Genomic DNA, 9,209 nt, shown 5'->3' on the forward strand with positions numbered 1-9,209 from the left:
TCATCGCGGTGCGCGGGCCTCTCACTATCGTGGCCTCTCTCGTTGCGGAGCACAAGCTCCAGACGCGCAGGCTCAGTAGTTGTGGCTCACGGGCCTAGTCGCTCCGCGGCATGTGGGATCCTCCCAGACCAGGGCTCGAACCTGTGTCCCCTGCATTGGCAGGCAGACTCTCAACCACTGAGCCACCAGGGAGGCCCTCTAACAGCTCTTGATTTTAATACTGTTACTGGTTTTTCAACATAATGAATACATTTAAAAATTCATAGCAAAATCCATACACCTGTGGTCAATTAATGACGACAATGGAGGCAATAATATATTAATACAATGGAGAAAAGACAGTCTCCTCAACAAGTGGTGGTGGGAAAACTGGACAGCCATATGAAAATCAATATGAACACTCCGTCACACCATACACAAAAAAACTTCAAAATAGCTTAAATACCCAAGTATAAGACATGACACCACAAAACTCCCAGAAAATAACATAGGCAAAACACTCTCAGACATAAACTGTAGCAAAATGTTTTCTTATATTAGTGTCCCAAGGCAAAAGAGATATATAAGCAAAAATGAACAAATGGGACCTGACCTAAAAAAACTTAAAAGCTTTTGCACTGCAAAGGAAACCACAAACAAAACGAAAAGGCAACCTAAAGAATGGGAGAAAATATCCGCAAATGATGTGACCCACAAGGGGCTAATAACCAAAATATACAAACAGCTCATACAACTCAATAAAACAAACAACCCAATCAAAAAATGGGCAGAAGACCCAAACAGACACCCCTCCAAAGATGACACACAGATGGCCAACAGGCACCTGGAAAGATCCTCAACATCAATAACCATTAGAGAAATGCAAATCAAAACCATCACGAGATATCACCCCACACCAGTCAAAATGGCCACCATCAAAAAGTCCACAAACAATAAATCTGGACAGGGTGTGGGGAAAAGGGAACCCTCCCACACTGCTGGTGGGGATGTAAACTGGTGCAGCCCTCATGGAAAACTGCATGGAGATCCCCCCAAAAAACAAAATTAGAGCCACCACACCCAGCAATTCCACCCCTTGGCATACATCCCCAAAAGATGAAAACTCTAATTCAAAAAGATACATGCACCCCAATGTTCATAGCAGCACCATCCACAAGAACCAAGACACTGAAGCAGCCCAAGGGCCCATCAACAGATGACTGGCTTAGGAAGATGTGGCATATTTATATGCAATGGAATATGTACTACTCAGTCACAAAAAAGAACTAAATATTGCCATTTGCAGCAACATGGATGGACCCAGAGAATATCACACTAAGTGAAATAAGTCAAACAGAAAAAGACAAAGATTTCACTTATATGTGGAATCCAAAAAAATAATACAAATGAATCTACACAAAAAACAGAAGAACTCACAGACAAAGAAAACAAACTTACGGTTACCAAAGGGGAAAGGGAGGGGTGGTGGGATAAATCAGGAGTATGAGATTAACAGACACAAACTACTATACATAAAACAGATAAGCAACGAGGATTTACTATATAGTACAGGGAACTATATTCAGTATCTTATAATAACCTATAATGGAAAATAATCTGAAAAAATATATATAACTGAATCTCTTTGCTGTACACCTGAAACTAACACAATATTGTAAATCAACTATATTTCAGTAAAAAAAAAAAAATATATATATATATTTAATGAACAATGCTATGACGCACCATACTTACCCCACCTCACTGTCTTGTTCTTCTCAGAGCATAGCAAGCCACTGCTGTTTATACACAGAAGATAGCCATTCTGAAGGTACTAGAGAATCTTGTTTGATAATTCTCGCGGAGGCCAAATCACTGATAATATACTGTAACCTTGAGTGTCTGAATACTGACACAAATGGTTTTCCTTGCTCAGTTTCAAGGAAGGTCATACCTTCAAAATCTTTTCTCCTCTTAGAAAACCAGACATCTGTTTCAGTCAAAAGCTGTTTTAAAGATCCATTCCAAGAAAGCACAAGTTGAAGGAACATCCACTTTTTTTTTTTTTTTTTTGCGGTACGCGGGCCTCTCACTGCTGTGGCCTCTCCTGTTGCCGAGCACAGGCTCCGGACGCGCAGCCTCAGCGGCCATGGCTCACGGGCACAGCCGCTCCGCGGCATGTGGGATCTTCCCGGACCGGGGCACGAACCCGTGTCCCCTGCATCGGCAGGCAGACTCTCAACCCCTGCACCACCAGGGAAGCCCAGGAACATCCACTTTTTAAGGGCTGTGTATACATCCATCTCCACTTGCATCATAAATAAGTTAGATGAACCAATGCGTTGTTTCATGACATTTATACTGAGTTCTTTAAAAAGTTCAACATTCTGGTGAGTCATCAAATTGTTTAGAAGCCATTCAAGGCACTTTTTCTTTACAGAATCCAGTCCATAGGTCCCTGCCGATGTGTAATAGCCACATACGGGTTTTCACATTAATTGTTTCCTTCATTGTCTCACCACACTGCTGTATTAAACCATCCAACTGTAGCATACGAGCTGCTGCCAAAATGGCAATAACTCGACTGGGCTTTATTAAGACATCATCTCGATACAATGACCCAAATGTCACCTGCAGCGCTTCTGTATCAATATTCTGGTCTGGAGTCTCCAGTTCAATAATATTCGTGCTGGACTCCTTCCATGAACAACTGAACATACTGGGAAAGTAGCCAGATTGACATAAATACATTTTGTGTAAGCTCCACTCTTCTAGAGCACAAATCTTAATGTCACTGTTTTCACCATTTAAAAATAATGTTTGATAAATATATTTGGATGTACTCTTCAGTGTTTTCCTCCGAGGGGTGTTGAGGAGTCGCTGCTGCCCGTCCCCTTCCTGCTCATCCTCGTGTGTCTCGGAACTGGGGTGACAGTAGCAGAAAGCCCCGCTGCTCCGCTTGCGCTTGCGGCTGCCCGGACAGTAGTAGAAGCCGTGCGTGGCCGTGTCGCCACCAGTATCCGGCCTCCGGGCCGAGTCCCCAGCCCCAGAACCCAGCTCCTGCTGGGCTCGGGCTCGCCCCTGGTGGCGCAGCACTCGGCTGCTCAGCGAGCGCATGGGTCACGGCTCGCAGGGACTTCAGAGAGCGCACCTCAGTGAGCCCGACGAAGGTGGTTTCCCGCCATGGCCCGGCCGCCACCGCCGGCCTCCACGTAGCCCGCGTGCCTACACCGCCACCTTCTCATGTGCAGCCCGGACCGTTGCAGAGGGCGCTGCTGCCTCCATCCTCCGCCCTGCTCCCCGCGTCTGCCTGCGCCGCGCGCCCGGACCGCAGGTGAACATTTTTTTTTGAATTTTAGTTTTTTTTAATACTAATACTAGCAGGTCCTTATTAGTTATCTATTTTATACATATTAGTGTATATATATGTCAACCCTATCTCCCAATTCATCCCACCCCCCCCCAATGTTTTGCTCCCTTGGTGCCCCTATGTTTGTTCTCTACATCTGTATCTCTATTTCTGCCCTGCAAACTGGTTCATTTGTACCATTTTTCTAGATTCCACATGTATGCATTAATATACGATATTTGTTTTTCTTTCTGACTTACTTCACTCTGTATGACAGTCTCTAGGTCCATCCACGTCTCTACAAATGACCCAATTTCATTCCTTTTTATGGCTGAGTAATATTCCATTGTATGTATGTACCACAACTTCTTTATCCATTTGTCTGTTGATGGGCATTTAGGTTGCTTCCATGACCTGGCTATTGTTAACAGTGCTGCAATGAACACTGGGGTGCGTGTGTCTTTGAATTATGGTTTTCTCAGGGTATATACCCAGGAGTGGGATTACTGGGTCATATGGTAATTCTATTTTTAGTTTTTTAAGGAACCTCCATACTGTTCTCCATAGTGGCTGTATCAATTTACATCCCACCAATAGTGCAAGAGGGTTCTCTTTTCTCCACACCCTCTCCAGCGTTTGTTGTTTGCAGATTTTCTGATGATGGCCATTCTGACTGGTGTGAGGTCATAACTAACTCATTGTAGTTTTTATTTGCATTTCTCTAATAATTAGTGATGTTGAGCAGCTTTTCATTTGCCTCTTGGCCATCTGTATGTCTTCTTTGGAAAAATGTCTATTTAGGTCTTCTGCCCACTGTTTGATCGGGTTGTTTGTTTTTTTGATACTGAGCTGCATGAGCTGTTTATATATTTTGGAGATTAATCCTTTGTCCGTTGCTTTGTTTGCAAATATTTTCTCTCATTCTGAGGGTTGTCTTTTTATCTTGTTTATAGTTTCCTTTGCTGTGCAAAAGCTTTTAAGTTTCATTAGGTCCCATTTGTTTAATTTTTTTTTATTTCCATTACTCTAGGAGGTGGGTCAAAAAAGATCTTGCTGTGATTTATGTCAAAGAGAGTTCTTCCTATGTTTTCCTATAAGAGATTTATAGTGTCCAGTATTACATTTAGGACTCTCATCCATTTTGAGTTTATTTTTGTGTATGGTGTTAGGGAGTGTTCCAATTTCATTCTTTTATATGTAGCTGTCCAGTTTTCCCAGCACCACTTATTGAACAGACTGTCTTCTCTCCATTGTATATCCTTGTCTCCTTTGTCATAGATTAGGTGACCATAGGTGCATGGGTTTATCTCTGGGCTTTCTATCCTGTTCCATTTATCTATATTTCTGTTTTTGTGCCAGTACCATACTCTCTTGGTTACTGTAGCTTTGTAGTATAGTCTGAAGTCAGGGAGTGTAATTCCTCCAGCTCTGTTTTTTTTTCCCCAAGATTGCTTTGGCTATTTGGGGTCTTTTGTGTCTCCATACAAATTTTAATATTTTTGTTCTAGTTCTGTAAAAAATGCCATTGGTAATTTGATAGGGATTGCATCAAATCTGTAGATTGCTTTGGGCAGTAGAGTCATTTCACAATATTGATTCTTCCAATCCAAGAACATGGTATATCTCTCCATCTGTTTGTGTTGTCTTTGATTTCTTTCATCAGTGTCTTATAGTTTTCTGAGTACAGGTCTTTTACCTCCTTAGGTAGTTTTATTCCCAGGTATTTTATTCTTTTTGCTGCAGTGCTGAATGGGATTGTTTCCTTAATTTCTCTTTCTGATCTTTCATTTTTAGCATATAGGTATGCAAGAGATTTCTGTGCATTAATTTTGTATCCTACAACTTTACCAAATTCATCGATTAGCTCTAGTAGTTTTCTGGTGGCATCTTTAGGATTCTCTATGTATAGTGTCATGTCATCTGCAAACCGTGACAGTTTTACTTCTTCTTTTCCAATTTGTATTCCTTTTATTTCTTTTCTCTGTTTGCCATGGCTAGGACTTCCAAAACTATGCTGAATAATAGTGGTGAGAGTGGACATCCTTGTCTTGTTCCTGATCTTAGAGGAAATGCTTTCAGTGTTTCACCATTGAGAATGATGTTTGCGTTGGGTTTGTCGTATATGGCCTTTATTATGTTGAGGCAGGTTTCCTCTATGCCCACTTTCTAGAGAGTTTTTATCATAAATGGGTGTTGAATTTTGTCAAAAGCTTTTTCTGCATCTATTGAGATGATCATATAGTTTTTCTTCTTCATTTTGTTAATATGGAGAATCACATTGATTGATTTGTGTATATTGAAGAATACTTGCATCACTGGGATAAATCCCACTTAATCATGGTGTATGATCCTTTTAATGTGTTGTTGGATTCTGTTTGCTGGTATTTTGTTGAGGATTTTTCCATCTATAGTCATTAGTGATATTGTTCTATAATTTTCTTTTTTTGTTGTATCTTTGTCTGGTTTTGGTATCAGGGTGGTGGACTTGTAGATTGAGTTTGGGAGTATTCCTTCCTCTGCAATTTTTTGGAAGAGTTTGAGAAGGGTAGGTGTTAGCTCTTCTCTAAATGTTTGATAGAATTCACCTGTAAAGCCATCTGGTCCTGGACTTCTGTTTGTTGGGAGATTTTTAATCACAGTTTCAATTTCATTACTTTGTGATTGGTCTCTCCACCTAGAATATTTTGTAAGCTCTTTATGGCAGTTTCCTCATCAGTCTTGCCTGCTACTCTATCACCAATACCTAGTGTGTGCAAGGAACAGAGGAAGTGCTCAATATGTATTTTAAAAAATTTTTATTGGAGTATAGTTGACTTACAATGTTGTGTTACTTTCTGCTGTACAGCGCAGTGAATCAGTTATACATATACATATATCCACTCTTTTTTAGATTCTTTTCTCATATAGGTCATTACAGACTATTGAGTAGAGTTGCCTTTGCTGTACAGCAGGTCCTTATTAGTCATCTATTTTATATATAGTAGTCTGTATATGTCAATCCCAATCCCCCATTTATCCCTCCCCACATTCCCCCCTGGTAAGCTCAATATGTATTTGGTGAATGATATCTTAAGAATATTAAGTAATAAATTCTAAAAAAAATCCTATACATTTCTTTGTGAGTAGTGACCACCTAACCATGTCAATATTTGTAACTTAACATGCCTGGTTTTAGTACGGTCACTAGATAGGCATGCATTTGTTGCCTGAGTAGCCATACAAAAAGCAGGTCAGGTGAACCTTGGGGAAACATACCTAAGGGTTTCAGATGTAACTGGATGATCAGGTGAGGACTGCCACGCAGTTAAGAGCAGAGACCTGTGAGAGGAAGGAGTGAGAGCTGTCTGGGGCTGTCAGAAAGTCAGCTGGTACGTGCTGTTTTGTTGGGGAGTGGTTTGGTGTGGGCTGGGCCTTGGGATAGAGGGTTAACGATGGAGGGGTGAGGAGTGGCAGGACATTAGGTTGAAGGTTAGACCACAAACCATGGAGAAGGGTGCTGAATGCCATGCTAAAGAGGACGAACATTGCGCTGGAAGCATGGTTGGCCGTGGAAGTGGGAGAGAGCTTAGGAAATCAGAGTGATTAGATTAATGCCACACAGGTGAGGGAACATGGATTAGAGAAAGCAGAGCCTGTGGGCAAGACATGAGGCCTGTGGTGCAGTAAGAATGAAGAGGATGCTGGGCACTGAGTTAATGTTCAAAGTGTTTGCTCAGTAAATGGCAGATGTTCAAAATATGCAAGATGAAATAGACAACACATCATATGAACTGGTTAAAGGAAATCTGGGTGGTGCGATAGAGAGGCATATGCTTCTTTAACCCCAGTGTGACTGTTAATGTATAGACAAACATTGTGTGTCCTTGAATGAAGGACTGTAGATACAATTTGTAGGTAAGGCACAGCATTAAGAACTAGAAGGGCCTCAGAGTGGACCTGTGCCCTATTCTCATTCTCACCTGTGTAGCCTTGCTCTTTTTTTTTTTTTTTGTGGTATGCGGGCCTCTCACTGTTGTGGCCTCTCCCGTTGCGGAGCACAGGCTCCGGACGCGCAGGCTCAGCGGCCATGGCTCACGGGCCCAGCCGCTCCGCGGCATGTGGGATCTTCCCGGACCGGGGCACGAACACGTGTCCCCTGCATCGTCAGGCAGACTCTCAACCACTGTGCCACCAGGGAAGCCCTAGCCTTGCTCTTTTCACCAGGGCTTTTTTCACATTCCCTGACTATGTCACATGCTTGCCACCTCCAGATTTTTGCCCCTGATGGTTTCTTTCCCCTATCCCTGCTGGCTGAGATCCTACTCATTTTTCTTGGCCAAGATACATAGTCATGTCTGATGCCTTCCTTACTTTCATTCAGATGAAATCCGTTGCTCTGCTCTATGCTCCTGTGTCATTTGCTTTGAGGTCTATTATGTGAATATGCACTGGGCACAATCTGTGGTGAGTAACAGGGTAGACTCTTTTTTAAATTGAAGTTTAGTTGATTTACAATATTGTGTGACTTTCAGATGTGCAGCATAGTGATTCAATATTTTTGCAGCTTATATTTCATTATAGGTTATTATAAGATAATGGGTATAATTCCCTGTACTGTACAGTAAATCCTTGTTGCTTACCTATTTTCTATATATAATAATATCTGTTGCTCTCATGGCCCTAATTTGCCCCTCCCCCCTTCCCTTTCCCCTTTGGTCACCAGGAGTTTGTTTTCTATATCTGTGAATCTCTTTCTGTTTTGCATATACATTTATTTGCATCATTTTTTAGATTCCACATATAAGTGATATCATATAGTATTGATATTTGTCTTTCTTTGTCAGACTTATTTCACCAAGGATAATATTCTCTAGGTCCATCCAATTTGCTGCAAATGACAGTATATCATTCTTTTTCATGGCTGAGTAATATTCCATTGTGTATATGTACCACATCTTCTTAATCCAGTTGTGTGTTGATGGGCACTTGTGTTGCTTCCATGTCTTGGCTATTGTAAATAGCGCTGCATCAATCTTTTCAAATTAGTGTCTTTATTTTTTCTGGATCTATACCCAAGAGTAGAATTGCTGGATCATATGGTAGTTCCATTTTTCATTTTTTAAGGAACCTCCATACTGTTTTCTATAGTGGCTGCAGGGTGGTCTCTTAAACCAGACTACCTATGTTTGCTCTTGACTAGCCAGGTAAGTGACTGAACCTGTGCTTTAGTTTCCTCATTTGTGAAATGAAGGTAATAATAGTATGAATAATACTATCCACTTGTAGGGTTGTTGGAAGGATCTTATGAGCTAATATGTATGAAATGCAAGAACAACCCCTGGCACATAGTAAGGCATTGAGTGTGTTAGCTACTTCCCTGCTTGACTGTGGGTTTCTGAGAGTAAGTGGTGTAGGTCTTACTCTTTTCTGTGACCCCAGAGCCTGGCCATTGGGTGGCTCACTGTGGTCCTCAGAGAGTGCTGCTGAGTGAATGGACGGCACAGGTGAGGAAACTGGGGCTCTGAGCAGTTAAGGGGCATGTCCACAGCCCCACGGGAGCATGCACGCAGGGCCTCCTGAGACTCAGGTCAGTGCTCTTAGGTTGGCCGTTGAATTGGTCATGTATGAATGTGGAGTAAGCTATTCTGTCTGTGTGCCTTTAGCACAGAAGACTCAGTGCATTTAAACTCACTTTTCAAGTTGCCTTTTATGACATCTAGGAGAGCGACATTTACAGTTACAGAACATAAAAAAAAGTGAATGTAAATGTAACCTTCTGAAATTACTGTGATTTAGGGAATGATAGGTGTTATTTTTTCACAAGCTTTATGTACTGTGAGTGCATGCTATAGAATAATCTGAACAACAGTTGCAAATAAGCCTGAAGAGTACTTATTTCTAC

At 41.6% G+C, this 9,209-nt stretch overlaps 1 pseudogene; it reads right to left on the reverse strand.

Annotated features, from left to right (window-relative positions):
• Nucleotides 1-1,730: 1,730 nt before the first annotated feature.
• On the reverse strand, nucleotides 1,731-3,096 carry LOC132429026 (germ cell-less protein-like 1; annotated as a pseudogene).
• Between the last annotated feature and the right edge of the window lie 6,113 nt (nucleotides 3,097-9,209).

The sequence above is a fragment of the Delphinus delphis genome, chromosome 8 (assembly GCF_949987515.2).
Source record: "Delphinus delphis chromosome 8, mDelDel1.2, whole genome shotgun sequence".
Lineage (NCBI taxonomy): Eukaryota > Metazoa > Chordata > Mammalia > Artiodactyla > Delphinidae > Delphinus > Delphinus delphis.